This window comes from Hippopotamus amphibius, chromosome 4 (genome assembly GCF_030028045.1).
Source record: "Hippopotamus amphibius kiboko isolate mHipAmp2 chromosome 4, mHipAmp2.hap2, whole genome shotgun sequence".
NCBI classification, from domain to species: domain Eukaryota; kingdom Metazoa; phylum Chordata; class Mammalia; order Artiodactyla; family Hippopotamidae; genus Hippopotamus; species Hippopotamus amphibius.
Window position 1 is genome coordinate 156,226,208 of NC_080189.1, and position 17,218 is coordinate 156,243,425.

The 17,218-nt window shown below is 46.5% G+C and overlaps 1 protein-coding gene across 1 annotated transcript in view; it reads right to left on the reverse strand.

Moving 5' to 3' along the window:
* SLC8A3 (solute carrier family 8 member A3) overlaps positions 1-8,071 on the reverse strand; it is a 151,115-nt gene extending 143,044 nt beyond the window's left edge. The window contains exon 1 of the mRNA XM_057733427.1: positions 7,972-8,071. The gene's annotated coding sequence lies outside the window, so the exon portion shown is untranslated. The remainder of the gene's footprint in view (positions 1-7,971) is intronic.
* Positions 8,072-17,218: the final 9,147 nt, after the last annotated feature.

Here is a 17,218-nt window from a genome sequence, read left to right on the forward strand (position 1 = left end):
CAGAGGCTCAGTTAACTGCCTAGAGTTTCCAAGCCAAGAAATAATGGAGCCAGAACCAAACCTTGGTCCTCCGACTGCCAGAGGTCTCCTTCCACCGAGCCTGAAAAAGTATCATGTCAGAAAGGACCAAGAGACAACACCTTCTGTTACTCAAAGGAAATCAGGGCTGGGTCAGGGGCCCAGGACAGCCTGAGGGGGCAGTGTTCCTGCCCCTCCCTGTTCCCCAGAGAGAACCACTCGGGCTCTATCTTTTGGAATTATCCACGGAGAGCGGGCTGACATCCCTCTGCCCTGCTGCCTACCTATCAAGGGGAAGCTGGTGATCAGCTGCTTTTATGTACCTTTTCCTCAGCTCATTCTCTAGGAGGCTGATGTATTTTAATGCCATTTAGTTTCTCTTAATTTTTAAATGTTAAAATATGGGATTAAGTCATGTCATTGCCCAAATGAAGAGCAAACGGACTTGGGCAAGCACTCAAAATTCTCTCAGTGACACATGGCTGGGGGATTCTCTTGTGCACTCAACTCCAGGGGTGTTCTGGGCCCTCCTCTCATGAGAGGGTGCTAGGAGCAGACTCCTAGGACTCCCAGCAGATCCAGCTGTTGTCCTGGCAGCTGTGCTCTCTCCCCACCCCTCTAATGATTCCCCTCAAAGTTGATACCCCCATTAGTTCCTTCTGAGAGGCTGGAAGGCACAGACTCAAGAAGACTCTTCCTGAATCCTCGGGAAGAGAGTACAGTAGTATGGTAGGGAGTGAGCAGAGCCTCTGGAAAGCTGCTGGACAAAGTGATCCCACGTAGACTCTCAACAGAGTCCACATAGATCTGAACACACCCTTCCTGGATGGAAAAGGAAAAGTAGAAGCACAGCAATTGAGACAGAACTGTCTGGAGCATTTGGGGACCGAGCACTACCAGTCATTCTGAGAATGCCCCAGAGGGTCGCAGTGGGAAGGGACTCCACACAGGAGTGCCAAGCTCAGGCCATCAGGAACCCCAACCAGCTCAGGATGCCAGACATCCAGATAGTTGGGTTGGCTGGTCATTTGACCTCGAGAGACCCAATGTGATAACAGACAGCCTGGGGGCTTCAAATTGCAGTTGGAAGTTTCTGAAACAAAAGATGTGGTCAGCATGAATAATATTCTTAGTAGCAGGTGATCTATGGGCTGTGGAACCAGACCACAGAACACAGAATTGTCAGGTCAGGGAGGTAGTTTAAAAGCCAACACATCCAACATAGCCTTTTTTTAAGGATAAGGAATGCAAGGCCCAGACAGCAGAAGTGGGTCTTGCCTGTAGTTGTCAGAAGCAATAATAACTAAGACAGAATGTTCTCGCTACCTGTTCAATGCGTCTTCTATGATACCATGTTGCCCACTCCTGGTTTGATTTTTTGACTCCATCACTGGCTCCTTTTATGATAAATAGAACAGATTCCCTTTCTTGACCTTGTTTCACCTGCCTCAAAAGTGAGGTAGGTCATTTATTCACTTCTTCATTTTTCATTGTACACCCACTGTGTTTCAGGCATCATGTGATAAAGAGCGGGAAAGGGAAAAAGTACTTGGTCCAGGAGGGAAGGTAAGTCACAAGGCAAAAAAAGAAATTTTTTTAATAATTAGGGACTCTTGAAAAACAGATGCTGTGTTATCTAAATTCAGAATAAGAGACTGCTTCTCCACAAAGCCTTCCCATCAGAAAGAGGCATTTGAACTGAACCCTGAAGAACAGGTGAAAGGCAAACCATGAACAAAGGCACAGAAGAAGAAAGGACAGGTACTTAAGTGCCCACATGAGAACTGTAAAAAGTGAGACTATAAGTGGAGTGATGAACCAGGCCACCAAGGCCCTTGAATACAAGGAGTTGGACTGCTGCAAGAAATGGGAGGCCCTTCAAGCCTTTTTGTATGGGAAAATGACAAGCCTAGAATGGTGTTTCAGTAGGGGAATCTTGTAACAGTTGCTAAAATGAATTGAAGGACGGGGAGAATGAAGTTGGGAAGACGTTATAAAGTTATTTCTTATGGTATCATAACAATAGTTACTTCATACAGGTATGGTAAGGACTGAATGGGAAAAAAAATGTTAGGCACTTTGCAACAGAGTAGCTGATTCTGTTGCAAACCTAAAAATGTTGGCTGCTATAATAATAATTATTATAATTATCATTATTATTATGTAAGAGGTCATCGAATCTGTACTGAGGTAGTGGCAGTAGAGATAGAGAAGAGAGGAATGGACTTAACAGACATTAGCAATACAATAGTCCCCGTTTATCCACGTGGGTTAAATTCCAAGACCCCCAGTGGATGCCTGAAACTGTAGATAGTACTTAACTCTACACATACTACATTTTTCCCTGTACATACATACTTATAGTTGAATTTACAAATTAGGCCCAGTAAGAGATTAGCAACAATAACTAATTATAAAATAGAACAATTATAACAATACACTGAAATAAGTTATGTGAATGTAGTCTTTCGCTCTCTCAAAATATCTTACAGTACAAATTTAATGCCTTAACGAAGCATTTTATCTCACACTGTGGCTGTAACTTTTGCAGTCTGAGGTGCAACAGCAAACTAGCATGAATTTCTTTTTTCTTCCGAATTTCATGGACAGAAGATTCATTCTTTACCATAGATCTTAGCAACCCCAGCATAGGATGTTTTTCTTTCCTTATTAAGTGGTGAACTTGCATTTTTTCACCTAAAGGAAGCACTTTGTGGCTTCCCTATGGCACACCCAAATTGCCAGCATCACTATTCCTGTGCTTTGGGGTCATGATTAAGTAAAATAAGGTCCCTTGAACACAAGTGCTGCGATTCTGCAACAGTCGATCTGATAACTGAGCTGGCTAAAAAGTGACTAACGGGCGGGGATACGCTGGACAAAGTGATCGTGCACATCTGATGGGGTTTGCAGGGCGGCCTGGGATGGCACCATATTTCATCACTCAAAACAGCACGCAATTTAAAACTTATGAATTGTTTATTTCTGGAATTTTCCATTTAATATTTTCAGACCGAAGTTGGCCACGGGTAACTGAAACCAAGAAGCAAGAAAGCATGGGTATGGGGGGGACTACTGTATTCGGAGAACAAGGGGACAGAGCCAAAGGTAAACCTGGGGACTTTGAGCCAGGGTGTCCAGAGGTTGGCTGGGTACCATCAATAGAAAGCGGGAAGTTGGGAAGAGCAATTCCTAAGGACAAAGATGTCAGTTTAGTAAAGATTGAATTTGAGGGGCTGATGGGACATCCTACAGGAGATATTGTATAAGTGGCTGGAATCAAGCTGCTGGGCCTGGAGAGCTAGAGTCCTTGACTCAGAACTCTCCACAAAGGAGTAACAGCACAAACCACTGAGGGAGATGCTGAGGGATAAGGCAGAGTGGGAAAAACGGGAGGGAGGAGAAGATCTTGGAGAGGAAGTGGAAGAGGGACCACCTAGATAGCTAGTGGGACCTGGAGAGTTCAGTGTGATAGAAGCCAAGAAGGAAAAGTTTCAAGGAACTAATGATCATTCTTATCGGATGGGGGTTGGCGAGAATCAGGAATAAGTTATTATATTTGGGGGAATGAGAAGTCCTTGGTGGGTGACAGTTGGGCAGAGGGTAGAAAAAAGCGAGAAAGTGAGGGCCTAAGTGAATGAATGAGTGATGGGGAAATACAGATGTCTATTCTAAAATTTCAAGAGTCTGTTGAGAGCAAGATGGGAAGAGAAAATGACGGGGGAGGAATTGAACAAAGTGATATTCTTTTCAGGATGGGGTTTGTTGAGCATGCTCACAGTTAGAAGGAGGGGATTCAATGCTGAAAAAGAAAGCGTTTGGGGCAGGGCAGGAGGGGCACTGTGCAGGAAGGGAAGGGAGAGCCATTTTTACTGTGAGACCAGTGCCAAGTAAGGATGAGGAACAAAGCTGGGAGATCAGGGTGCAAAGGAAGAGTGTCAACCAAGCTCACACTGTTTGGCTTCATTCTCTAGGATGAACAAAGCGGTGCGTGACTTGGAGGTCCTCTCCTGTGAAGTGATTTGGAGATTGCCACATGAAAGCCAGGGCAGGAATTACAGTTTCCAGTCCCACTTCTGGATCCAGTCCCTACGCAAGCCAGCGTCCTGTACACAACCAGGAAAGCATTATTTGCCATTCAGATATCAAGGCAGTAAATGCTACCTGGCCCATTCCAAGAGCTGTTTTCTTAGTAGACACGACTCTGTATACCACATCTGAATACACTCGATTTGGAAATTAGCCTTTATTCACGCTCCATATTATAAAAAAAATATACATATACTTACATATATGATCCTTCCTACCTAGAGGTCTTGTTTGATAGTCTCTATGGATTTTAATATGGATCTAAATCCTTCTTACCATTTATCCTCCTGCCTGAGATCTGAGATCTCTGGGGGTCCACCTTGTTGGGCAGCTCAGCTAACTGGGAAGTGTGTCTTACATCTGCTGGAGTCATTTTTCCTTTCCCCTGAGGCTCCCTACCCAGTGCTGGGTTTAGAGTATGCATCCAAAAAAAAACAGACAACCAAACATAAAGCAATCTCATTAAAGAAAATAGAGAAACTTCTCCCTAGAGTGACAGCTCTAGTTTGTATGCTAAAACAGAAAAAGGAACCCCCTAACCCTCCCTCACAGGTCATCAGGATGACAATGCATTGGGTTTCTACAACAACCCCCTAACTCCCTGCCTCCCTCTTTCTACATTCTAGTCTCAACATACTATCTAAAACGCAAATCTGACCATGCACTTCATCACTAAAAATCTTCCTAAGCCCCCACTGGAACCTCAGTGGAAATCCTTAGCATCGAGTACAAGCCCTTCAAGGTCTGGCCCCTAGAGCTTCTCTAAACTCATCTCCCTGAATTTTACCCTCAGTCTTCAGTCGTTTGGAAGAGCTCTTGTCCACTTAAGGCCTTTGCTTACTGATCCCTTCACTCAAAGCACTTTCTCCCCCACCTCTCCCTTCCCTGCTTTCACCAAAGTCAACTCCTCCCCATCCTGTCTTTCTAGAATTAGCTGTCCCTAGAAGTTCTCCTTAAGCCCCCATTGAGAAGTGATCTTTTTCCACTGCACCTGGGATTTACCCTCCACTGAAAGGAATCACTTTATATGTTAATCGTATGTTCACTAGTTGGTTATTCCTGCTGGAATGAATGTATGTTTATGAGGAAAGGGACCACTCTCTTTTATTTGCCTCAGTACCTAGCATATGCCTGGCAGAGTAGGTTGTTGACTATTTATTGAATAAATCACTGTTCAAATGAATAAATGAAAGCTTTCTCTTTTGGAGTCGAATGTATTTTTGAACCTCATCAAATGTTTGAACTTCTAAGCAAAACAACCAGACATGAGTGCAAAGGGAATTCTTCTCTCTTCTTATCTGACTTTGGTAGCTTGAAGAGAAGCCAAGATGTGTGACACATTCCCCCAATCCATATTGTGGGCAGTGACTGACCATGCAAACTGAGAAACAATGCCCACAATGACCACCCATGGACAATACCAGCAACTACGCCAGGGACTGTACAAGGGACTGCCTTGCACAGGGACAGGGCAGGGCTGGGACAAGAGGATACTGCCTCGGCTTCAGGGTCCCAGCCCAGGGAGAAGCCCAGGGGAAGGGCGTGTTTTTTATAGGGTCAGTTTGCTAACACTATTCTTCCTTCTCTGACCAGGAGGCTCTGGGGTGCAGTGCAAGAGATACCCGAGTAGAGATCAGAGGAGCAGGAGCAGAGAGGAGAGGTAACTTATGCCTCCAAGTACATTCATTCACCCAACACTGACGGAGTAGCTCCTCTATGCCAGGCACAGTGCCAGGCCCAAGGGATACAATGTGAATAAACACCAGCTATCTTTCCTCCTTTCATGCAGCTTACCGTCCAGAGGCGTAACTGGCATTACTCAATCATAAATAAATTGAATGTGCATCTTTAAATTACTTCAAAATAATAGGTTTAAGTTATAAGTGTGGAAAATAAGGGGATCTGGCCTACTCAGGGAGGTACGGCAGGCTTCCTTGAGAAAGTCACCAATGAACTAAGGGCTGAAGGCTGAACAGGAGTACATTAGGCAAGGATGAAGTTGGAATTTAGGAGTGCTGGAAGAACGACAAAGCATTCCAGGTAGGGCAAACCGCATGAACAGCCTTCCCGTTTTTATTAAGTTTGAGAACCACGTTAACCAAGTTCAGTTCTGTAGGTCCCACCTGCTTCTTCTCAACCCCACATCTATATTTTATTTAAAGGAAAAGGATGCTGTGGAGTGGACTGGTATGCGCAGACTGCAGATAGGAAATTGCAGACTGCAGTGAGGGGCTGGGGAGCGGGGGCCACACCTGGTCACCCCCAGCTCTGATCCTCAATCGTCCTCACATGGAGAGCTGCAGGGCATGAAGGGGCAGGTTGCTCTCAAACCTGGATCCAGTGAGGCCAGCAAGAAGAAGGACTGGCTGGAGGACAGGCGCCCAGAGGGAGTGAGCTGATCACCCTCTGTCAGGGAGAGCAGGGCGCAGCAGCTATATTTGAAAATCGAGGTAAACAAGAGCTCAGCTCAAGTGGACGGGGCACAACAGCTGCGGAAGATTAATCACACACGGCTGCGAGTCACCAGGTCGCCCCCGAGGCCCAGAGGCTTCCCTTTCGTGCCCCACCAGTAGGCCGGTGTGCTCCCATGGCTACCCACAACTCCCTCTGCCTGGGGTGTTTCTCTGACACTCAGGAGCTTGGAGTCTTGCTCCCAGCTGCGGCCTGCCTTTCTGATAAACTAGCCCCAGTTTTAATCTTTCTGCCCGGGGGACCGAACCACCAAACCTTCAGGGTTTGTTTTTTAATCACCAGGAGACAGAGAGCCAGGGAGCGAGAGCCAGAGAGCCACAGCCAGAGAGGAAGAGAGAGGGAGAGAGGCGGCAGGCAGGCGGGCAGGGAGCGGGTAAATTTATGGCACTGCATTAAAGGCGTTTGTTCCATTTAACCCCCACCCCCCATCCCCTCCCTCCACGGTTAAAAATAAAACACAATGAATAAAGAGGAAAAATAGCTTTTTTTCTCCCCCCGGAACAAATAGCTTTCTTCATCTCCTCCAAAGGCTGGGGTCCTCGGGGCAGGTCAGGCAGGGTCTGCAGGAGCACGCTAGCCTCTGCCTGAGGGCCTGTGGCTGTGTGCGCGCGCGCGCGTGTGTGTGGTGGTGGTGGTGGTGGTGGTGGTGAGGGGTGTGTAGGCGAGAGGAGAGGGAGGGTTAGGGGGAGGTAGTTACACACTTCACCTCTCTCCACCCGGCCCCAGCCCCGGCCCGCCCAGACCACCGCGGACGGGAGAACAGAGGCCGGGAGAAACCCTCCTCCTCCCCGCCCCCTTGGCAGCGGCGGGCGGGTGCGCTGGGGCTGCGGTTCCCGACCCGCGGCGGCGGAGTCCCGAGGATGGGGTGCGCGCGTGCGTGTGTATGCGCGGGCGCGCGCCAAGGGGGTAACTCGCTCCCCTCGTAGCCCCCCGAACCCGGCGGGCGCTCACCACCTCGGGAGCACAACACGCCCTGGCACAGCCCGCACACACATGCACACAGGCATCCAGCACGGAACGCAGCACTCAGCCTCCCCAATGCGCCGGGTAACCCGGCAAACCCGCCACCCGACTGCACGCACAAGCCCAGGCATCTCTCTCTGCGCTGCCCCCCGCACCCCCCGGTGGACACTCACTCCGCCAGAACGCCCCCCGCCCCCAGCACCAAACGCAACCCAGCACACTTTCCGGGGCACCCTCCCCCCCCACTTCTTCTGACACTAAACCCGCAGGAAGACAGTTCATACGAATGATCTTGAGAAAGAACTTAATTAACACCATTATTCACAAGCAGGAACCCTCACGGGGACATCCCCAACCCCCCGACCTCTGCCTCCCCGGCCTCGGCCGCCCGGTGAGGGGGAAGGGCAGGAGGCTCAGGCCGTCACTCACCGTTTCCTCTCGGTCTCTCGGGCGGGGTGGGCAAGTGAGGGGGGGTGAGGAAGGTGCGCGATGCCCCCGCCGCCGGGCGCCTCACCGGCCGCAGCGGCTCATCGCCCCCGCGGGCTGCCCGCCGGCCGCAGCCGCGTCCGGGGCATGTCAGTCCGCCGCCGCCGCCGCCCCCCTCCCCGGCCGGGCTCGCGGGCTAGCAGCTTTCAGGGAGCTGCGGGGCAGCGCATCCGGAACGCGAGGGCTGGGGCCGGAGCAGGCGGCCTGGGGAGGGGGGGCGGGGGTCCCTCGGCGCCGGTGTAAGGAGCCGGGAGAACAGCTCCGAAGACCCCCCGGAACACCCCGACCCCGGGCGGGGACTCGGGACTAAGCCCCGAAGGGGCCCGGAGTCCCGGCCGCCGGCAGCGGGGGGATCCCTGCCGGGAGGGGCAGGAAGGCGAGCGGCCCGGCGCGCCCCGGCGGCTCCGAGGGCCCCGGGCTTGCAGTCGCGTCGCCGGGGCTTTCCCGGGGCTGGGAGCGCGCCGGCTCTCCGCCTCGCACGCCGTCACCGCGGGACTTGTCTCGGCCTCGTCGCGCGCGGAGGGGACGCGCGGAGGGTCTGGTTTCTGGGCGAGCCGAGAGCTTTGCCCATTAAGCTGCAGGAAGAAGCCAAATCAAAAAGCCAATCTCCAAGCCTCCAAACCCAACGTCACCCTATCAGCGGGGAGCGAGAGAGCTGCACGGAATCACAAGCAGCGCGTATTTATCCTCGCACGCCGATGGGGGTAGTTTTCAGAGAGCTTCCCGACCAGCAGCGGGGAAGCCGAGGCTGCCTCTCGCAACCAGAGGGCCCCCAGGCCCGAATGCGGACGGAACCCGTAGCCCGCGGCCACCCACCCAATCTTTGGAGCCTGGCACCCGGCACCTCCCGGCCAGCGGCAGTTCCAAGACGGCGGCGCGTCCTGACCTGGATTCCGCGGAGTCCAGAGCTCCGGGCAGCGGCGGGGAGGGCGGGCAGGCGGGCGCGCAGCACCGGCTTTCCCCTTGTCCTCAGGAGACGCCGCCTGCGATCCCGAAATTAAGTCTCTACCAAACACATCTGTGGTTTTTAAATATAGCAGGGGACGATTACCCAGGCAGGGTCCACCCAGGCCTAGGGGAGGAGTTGAGGGGGGATGGAGGTTGGCAGTGGAGGGAAAATAAAACTCCCTTTTTTCCCCTCTTTTTTCCCCCCTTCTGTTCTTGGTGCAGAACTCAGTCTGTCATTTTCTCAACCCAAATCAAACAACAGCTTGTGACAGACGCTTGGGTGAGCGCTGGTATGTTGGGTTTTGGGTTTTTAAGGCTAAAAATAAGAGGGGGCTGTCTCCCAAACTGCTGATTCCTCTGGGCCTGGAGTCTGGAAGAGAGATGGCCCTTTGATGCAGCAACAGAACTAGGGTTTGGGGCTTGGCGCACGCAAAGTGTACACACGTAGCCTTAAATCAGATGCCTGTAATTTCTGCTATATTTGTCAGCCTTGGTCCTGGAGGCATGCGGGGTGGGCAGGCCTCTCCTAAGAATGGGGTTTCACATCCCTAGTTTATGGATGGCATTAGGCAGATCTAAAACGAGCATGGCCTTTTGTAGAGACGCTAGTGCAGATCCTGGGACAGAAGGTAAAGGCGGGAAGTTGTTGCTCTCAGGCATCTGCTCCCTGAAGCCGACGAGTGAGTATAATATATTAGCGAACGTCAGCACCGCCTTAGGGCAGGGCACTCTGCTAATGAATCTGACTGCCAAATTACATGTCGTGCTCACAAAACTGTATGAGGTAGGGACAGTTACAAACTCCCTTTTTCTCTTTTGGAAATTGAGCCTTAGAGAGGTTAAATAACTATCCCAAGGCCACAAGCAGCAAAACCAAGGATTGGAATAAGGTGGAATCAACTGGAGTTTCACTGATAACTACAACAGTATGTGCAGCTTCCCAGATCCCCGGCTGCCCTGAGGACTGCTCTGGAACAAGGTTTGGTCCAAAGAAATTAAGTGGGCATAGGAGTTAGAGAGCATCTGATGGTGTGTGAGTTCTTTCCTGGTCCCTTGAACGATGCTACTTCAGCAAATCATGTGGTGGTTTCAGTCCTGAGTTTGAGTCCTGGATATCCTCAGTCCTAACTGAGCCCTGTGATCTCAGATCCCTGAACATTTTGGGGCCTCAATCCAGGTAAGGGCTGAGACACTGACTCTGTAAGACTTCAATAACTTCTAACGGGGAATTTCAGGTTATGTCAATTGGTGGGATTTACCTGTGTCTGTTTCCATGGAGACCCATGATACTGATTAATCTGTAGTCAAGACCAAGAGATGGCTGGTGGGCCCATAAATTGGTATAATTTTAGGAAGGACAATTTTGAAAGATATATCAAATTTCTTAAAAAATGTGAACCTCTTTTGCCTCAGTAATTTTACTGGTAGAAATTTATTCTGTGGCAACAATGAAGGATGTGCTTAAATATTTAGTTGCAAGGATGTTCATGGTAGTATTTATAAGAGTGAAAAATTGGAAGCACTTCAATTTTCCAACAGAGAGAATTGGTTGAGTAGATCATGGTACACTGTTGTAATGGTGTGTTCTACCACCATAAAAATGCTGAAGCAGTATTCTGTGCATCGACATGGAAAGATTTTCATGATATGTTATTGAGAGAGAGAAAATAAAACAGAACATAGAGTGTGATACTGTGTGTGCGTGTGTGTGTGTGTGTGTGTACGCGTCCCTGGCAGCAGAAAAACACCAAAATGGGAATGATGGTTATCTTTGGACAGTGAGATTACTGGTGATTTCATTTTCTCTTTAAATCAATTTTATGAGGCATAATTACATAAAATAAAATTCACCTGTTTTAAGTATACAGGTTGATGAGTTTTGACAAAAGTACATGCAAATATAACAACCCAAATCAAGGTACAGAACATTTTCACCTCTCCCAAAAGGTCTCAGGCCCCTCTGTAGTTATCCCCCACCTCTCCTCAAGCAACCATTGATCTGCTTTCTGTCACTATAGATTCATTTTTGCTTATTCTAGAATTTTCTTTTTGCCTATGTGTATCTGTTGATGTTTCTTCAATGAACATTACCCATTCACTAAAACAACAACAGCAATAATAAAAATAGAGTTGCTCTTGTCATTTTTTTAGGAGAACTATCCAAAAACCAACAGGAGCTTCATCCCCTTGCCACCAGGAGCAGGGCATTGCTGGGTAGGAAAGGGGGAGGTAAGGGAGGTGCCAAAACATGTTCAACTATTGCTATAGGCAGAGTGACATGTGTGGGTTCTCTGGGTTCTAGGTAGACTGAAATAGCAAAACCCAAACCTGCATTCTGAGCCTCCATGCCCTCACTAGTAAAACAGAAGTAATATTAATAACAATAATATTCTCCTCACAGGATTCTTGAGGATTCAGTGAGATTACAGTTTCTGGTATACAGTAATTCCCAAATATAGTTTAATTCTCTTTCTCCCCCCAACGCTGCTTCTCTCCCACTGCAAGTTCTGCAACCAAATTTCTCCTTTTAACACTAGACAGAGTCTCATTTTTTTCCCTCTCTACTACATGCATACTGGGTTGGAAAAAAGTAAATTTGATGACAATCTGCCTTTAATTTCTATCATTGTTTCTTCCTTTTATTTCTGGTTGTGTTTTCACAGGAAAAACAGCAAGTGAGCAATTTATGGTCACTTTTAGCAACAAGAGCCACAAATTTTATTTTCAAGTTGGGAGAAAACTGAGGCCCAAAGAAGTGAGGGGATTCAACCCAATCACAGCGCTCAGCAAGGAAGAGATGGCGTCTGCTCTGGGCTGAATGGTGTCTACCCACCACCCCTACCCCCGCCCCCGTCCCCACCTCCATCCCCAAATGATGAGGTGGTGATGTCTAGGACCTCACAATGTGACTGCAAAGAGGTAATTAGGTTAAAATGGTGTCGTTAGAGTGGGCCTTAATGGAATGGTTGGTACCCTTATAAGAAGAAAAGACAAACAGGGGGAAGACCACGTGAAGGCACGGCAAGAAGGCTGCCATCTGCAAGCCCAGGAGAGAGGCTTCAGAAGAAACCAAACCTGCTGACAAGACTCCAGACTGTAAGAAAATAAATTTCTTTTGTCTAAGCCACCTAGCCTGTGGTATTTTGTTATGGCAGCCCAAGCAAACGAAGGCAGAATCTAAGTATTCTGGCTGATTCTATGAGTCCTTGTTATATTCCAATTTCAAAGAGTTACCTGGGGTCATTTGGAACCTTGATACATCCTGGATTTTACAGTTTAACAAAAAGGAAGCAAGGAAACCAGCTTTTATTTAAATACGTGTTACGACACTGTGCTATGCACTTTTATATGTGTTATTTCGCTCAGTAAATATTTGTGTACCAGATAGCGTTCTAAGTACTGGGCATACAGCTGTGAATAATGAAAAAAAAAAAATCCCTGCTCTCATGGAACCTCCATTCTAAAGGAAGAGACAGATGATTAAAAAAAAAAATAAGGGAAAAAATACATAGAGCATGTCAAACGGTAGCTGCTATGGGAGAATAATATGGCAAGGGAGGGGATAGGGGCATAGGGACTGCTGAGGGAGGGAGGGATGGGAAATTGTTAGACTTTTTAACTGAAGAGAGTACTGGAAGCTTCACTGAGAAAGTGACAGTTGAGTAAGAACCCAAAGGAGGTGGGAGAGGAAGCCACATGCTGATGCCTGAGGGAAGAAGGTTCCAGAAAAGTAAGCGAACACCAAGGCCGTGAATGAAGTAGGAGGGTATCAGACTTGTTCAGGGAAAATTACTTTATTTAGACCTCAACTCCATCATGAGAGATGCATACCATCCCTTTAGCTAGAGAAGAAGACATCTCAAATGGGGGAACAGATTCCCATCAAGGTTACACACACACAGAGGAGGTAACGCCCTTCTTTCTCCGAGGCTGGCAACACGATAGGGCAGAAGGGATGAATAGTAAGAAGGGGACATGTGGTGTCTCAGTAATGCCTCATTCTTTACCATGATGCCCCAGGACTCCACAAGTCAGGGCCTCTTGGTGCCTCTCCAAACGTGGGGCCTCAGGTATTTCACCTTGGCTCACATTAGCTTTCCATCACACAAGCCAGTGTTGTTGTTGTGGGCCCCGCTGTACCCAGGTACCAGCATTCCATGGCCCTAGGACTGTACAACCTCGGAGAGGCAGTTCTGGGGGACTTCCCTGGTGGCGCAGTGGTTAAGAATCTGCCTGTCAATGTAGGAGACACGGGTTTGAGCCCTGGCCTGGGAAGATCCCACATGCCATGGAGCAACTAAGCCCATGCACCACAACTACTGAGCCTGCATGCAGCAACTACTGAAGCCCATGTGCCTAGAGCCTGTGCTCCACAACAAGAGAAGCCACCACAATAAGAAGCCTGTGCACTGCAATGAAGAGTAGCCCCTGCTTGCTGCAACTACAGAAACCCCTTGCACAGCAAAGAAGACCCAATGCAGCCAATATTAATTAATTAATTAATTAATTAAGTTCTGGAACAGCTCTGTAGGGGAGATAAAAGTTTAATAAGCAATATTTGATAATGAGGTAGTTTAGTAATAATAAATTTCTTCCTGTAGTCATAATTCTTCCCTATGGGTTATGTAATTTTTAACCTTCTTATAACTTGTATTTCCAAAATTTGTCACAATTTTTTTCTTTGATAAATTTTCTAAGTTTTACTGAAGTATAGTCAATTTACAATGCTGTGTTAACTCTGCTGTTCAGCAAGTGACTCAGTTATACATATATATATTCTTTTCCATTATAATTTATCACAGGATATTGAATATAGTTCCCTGTGCTATACAGTAGGACCTTGTTGTTTATCCATCCTATATATACTAATCTGCATCTGCTAATTCCAAACACCCAATCCTTCTTCCTCCCCCTCCCCTTGGCAACCACAAGTCTGTTCTCTATGTCTGTGAGTCTGTTTCTGTGTCACCAGTTATGTTCATTTGTGTTGTATTTTAGATTCCACATTTAAGTGTTATCATATGAAATTGTCTTTTCCTTTCTGACTTATTTTGCTTAGTATGATAATCTTTAGGTCCCTCCATGTTGCTGCAAATGGCATTATTTCATTCTTTTTTATGGCTGAGTAATATTCCACATATATATAATATATATATTTCACATCTTTATCCATTCATCTGTTGATGGACATTTAGGTTGCTTCCATGTCTTGGCTATTGCAAATAGTGCTGCTATGAACATAGGGGTGAGTGTATCTTTTTGAATTATAGTTCTGGGTATATGCCCAAGAGTGGGAATGCTGGATCATATGACAACTCTATTTTTAGACTTTTGAGGAGCCTCAATACTGTTTTCCATAATGACTGCACCAACTTACATTCTCACCAACAGTGTAATAGGGTACCCCTTTCTCCACACCCTCTCCAGCATTTATTATTTGCAAACTTTTTTGATGATGGCCATTCTGACCAGTTGAGATGGTACCTCACTGTAGTTTTAATTTGCATTTCTCTGATAATTAGCAATATTGAGCATCTTTTCATGTGCCCATTGGCTATTTGTATCTCTTCTTTGGAGAAATGTCTATTTAGGTCTTCTGCCCATTTTTCGATTCGGTTGTTTGTTTTTTGGTTATTGAGCTGTATGAGTTGTTTGTATATTTTGGAAGTTAAGCCCTTGTCACTCACATCATTTGCAAATATTTTCTCCCAGTCCGTAAGTTGTCTTTTTGCTTTGGGTATGGTTCCCTTTGCTGTGCAAAAGCTTGTAAGCTTGATTAGGTCCCATTTGTTTATTTTTGCTTTTATTTTTATTGCCTTGGGAGACTGACCTAAAACATCAGTGTGATTTATGTCAGAGAATATTTTGCCTATGTTCTTTTCCAAGAGTTTTATGGTATCATGTCTTATATTTAAGTCTTTAAGCCACTTTGAGTTTATTTTTGTGTATGGTGTAAGGGAGTTTTCTGGTTTCATTGATTTACCAGCAGCTGTCCAACTTTCCCAGCACAACTTGCTCAAAAGACTGTCCTTTCCCCATTTTATATTCTTGCCTCCTTTGTTGAAGATTAATTGTCAATAGGTGTGTGGGTTTATTTCTGGGTTCTTTATTCTGTTCCATTGATCCATATATCTGTTTTTGTGCCGATAGCACACTGTTTTGTTTACTGTAGCTTTGTAGTATTGTCTGAAGTCTGGGAGGGTTATGCCTCCTGCTTTGTTCTTTTTCCTAAAGATTGCTTTAGCAATTCTGAGCCTTTTATAGTTCCATATAAACTTTAGGATTATTTGTTCTAGTTTTATGAAAAATGTCATAGGTAATTTGTCTTTCTCCAATTCCTTGAGATAGATATGTTACCAATGAATTTCCATCTTTCTTCTGTGTGAGTCCATGCTTATAGAGCTTTAAATTTCACTCTAAGCAGTTTTAGCTTTATTTCATAACATTTTATAGGTTGCAATTTTATTTATCATTCAGGTTAAAACATTTTATAATTTCCACTGTGATTTTTATTCTTTAACACATGGGTTATTTTGTAGTGTACTTCTAAATTTCTAATATCTAGAGAGGTTTTATCTTCTTTTTGTCAATATCAAACTTAATTCCACTGTGTTTAAAAAACACTCTCTGTGTGACTTAGTCTTTCAAATGTATTGAAACTTGCTTTATAACGCAGCATATGGTCATATGTTCCATATACCTTTGGGGGGAAAAATGTGTATTATGCAACTACTGGATACAGTGTTCTATATTTCACTTAGGTCAAGTTTGTTAATTTTCATATTGTTCAAATCTATTTTTCTATTTACACTTAATCTGCATGTTCTATTAGCTTCTAAGAGAAATAGGTTCAAATCTCTCACTAGGATTGTGGGTAAGGTCTGACAATTTGTGCATTGTATGTTTTTAAGACTACACTATAAAGTGTACACATATTTAGAATTTCGATTATCTTCCCTTTTATTGCTAGTAATGCTCCTTTCTTTTAAAATGTCTGTCTGATGTTACTGTAGCTATATCTTTTATCTGCTGGCTAGTGTTTGTATGGTCTTTTTAATGGGACTACTTTTTTTTTGTCAACCAAAAAGAATACCAGAAACCTAACAGCTCTTCTACAGAAAGGAATGTATAGTAGAAGAAAGGACCCTGAGCTAAAGATCAGAGGCTGTGAGTTCTGGTCCCAACACTCCTACTGTAATATCCCCATAAGTAAATAGCTTAATCATTTATGGGCCTCTGTTTCCTTATCTGTCAAATATTATTAGTTTCTAAGGAGATCATATCTATGGATATAATTAAAAATCATAAATGCTATATAAGAGGAAAAAGATGGCGGTGAAGTAGAAGGATGTGGAGTGCATCTCTCTCCACAGATGCATCAGAAATACATCAAAAGATGCAATAATTCCCACAGAAAACCAGCTGAACACTAACATAAGACCTTGGACACTAGAAAGGACTGCAAAGATCCTGACATAACTGGGTAGGATGGAGGGGGGAAAAAAAGGAGAAAGAGGAGGAGAAGAAAGGAAAGGGATGGGTCCTACACCCTGGGGTGGAGGGAGCTGAAACAGAGGAGAGATTGCCAAATTCAGGAAACCCCTCCTTATCTGACAGGGAAACCCCCTCTCCAAAGGGGAATTTGATTGGTCAGAAGGGAGGCATTTAGGACTGTCCAAAGAGGCTGAAGTGGCAGATCTGTGGCAGATGGGAAAGAGTGAGAAACGCACAGAGGGTCTGTACCATGGCCCTGTGTGTCGCGGAATGAGATGTGGGTTCACAGCAGCATGGGGGATCTGGGAGCTGGAAGATGGGAACTGGAGAACTGATTCAGGGTGAGAAACATTGTTGGCTGTGGGGAGATAGACAGAGGGGACGGGGGAAGAAATCCACAGTGGAGAATGCCACTATGGAAAGCTGGGCAGCCATGGTGGTGGGGTGCTACTGCTGAGTCACACATAGGGGAAGGAGCCACTGTTGTAGCCTCTCTTTTGGTGCCTGCAATGAGCAAAGGGAGGCCCGCTCTGGGCCTGGCTGTCACAGTCAACAAGGGATAGAAAAAGCCCCCTGGGGGGGCTGGCCTGGTGTGCCTGCTGCCAAGAGCCAGAAGAAGTCCACAGAATGGGCCATCTCTGGAGACATTCTGCTTACACTCAAGCCCACTGGCTTCCCTATGCAATAGGCACTGCCACCACCACCAGGGATCCCATGCTCCAGGCAGGGCACTACTGCTGATTCACAT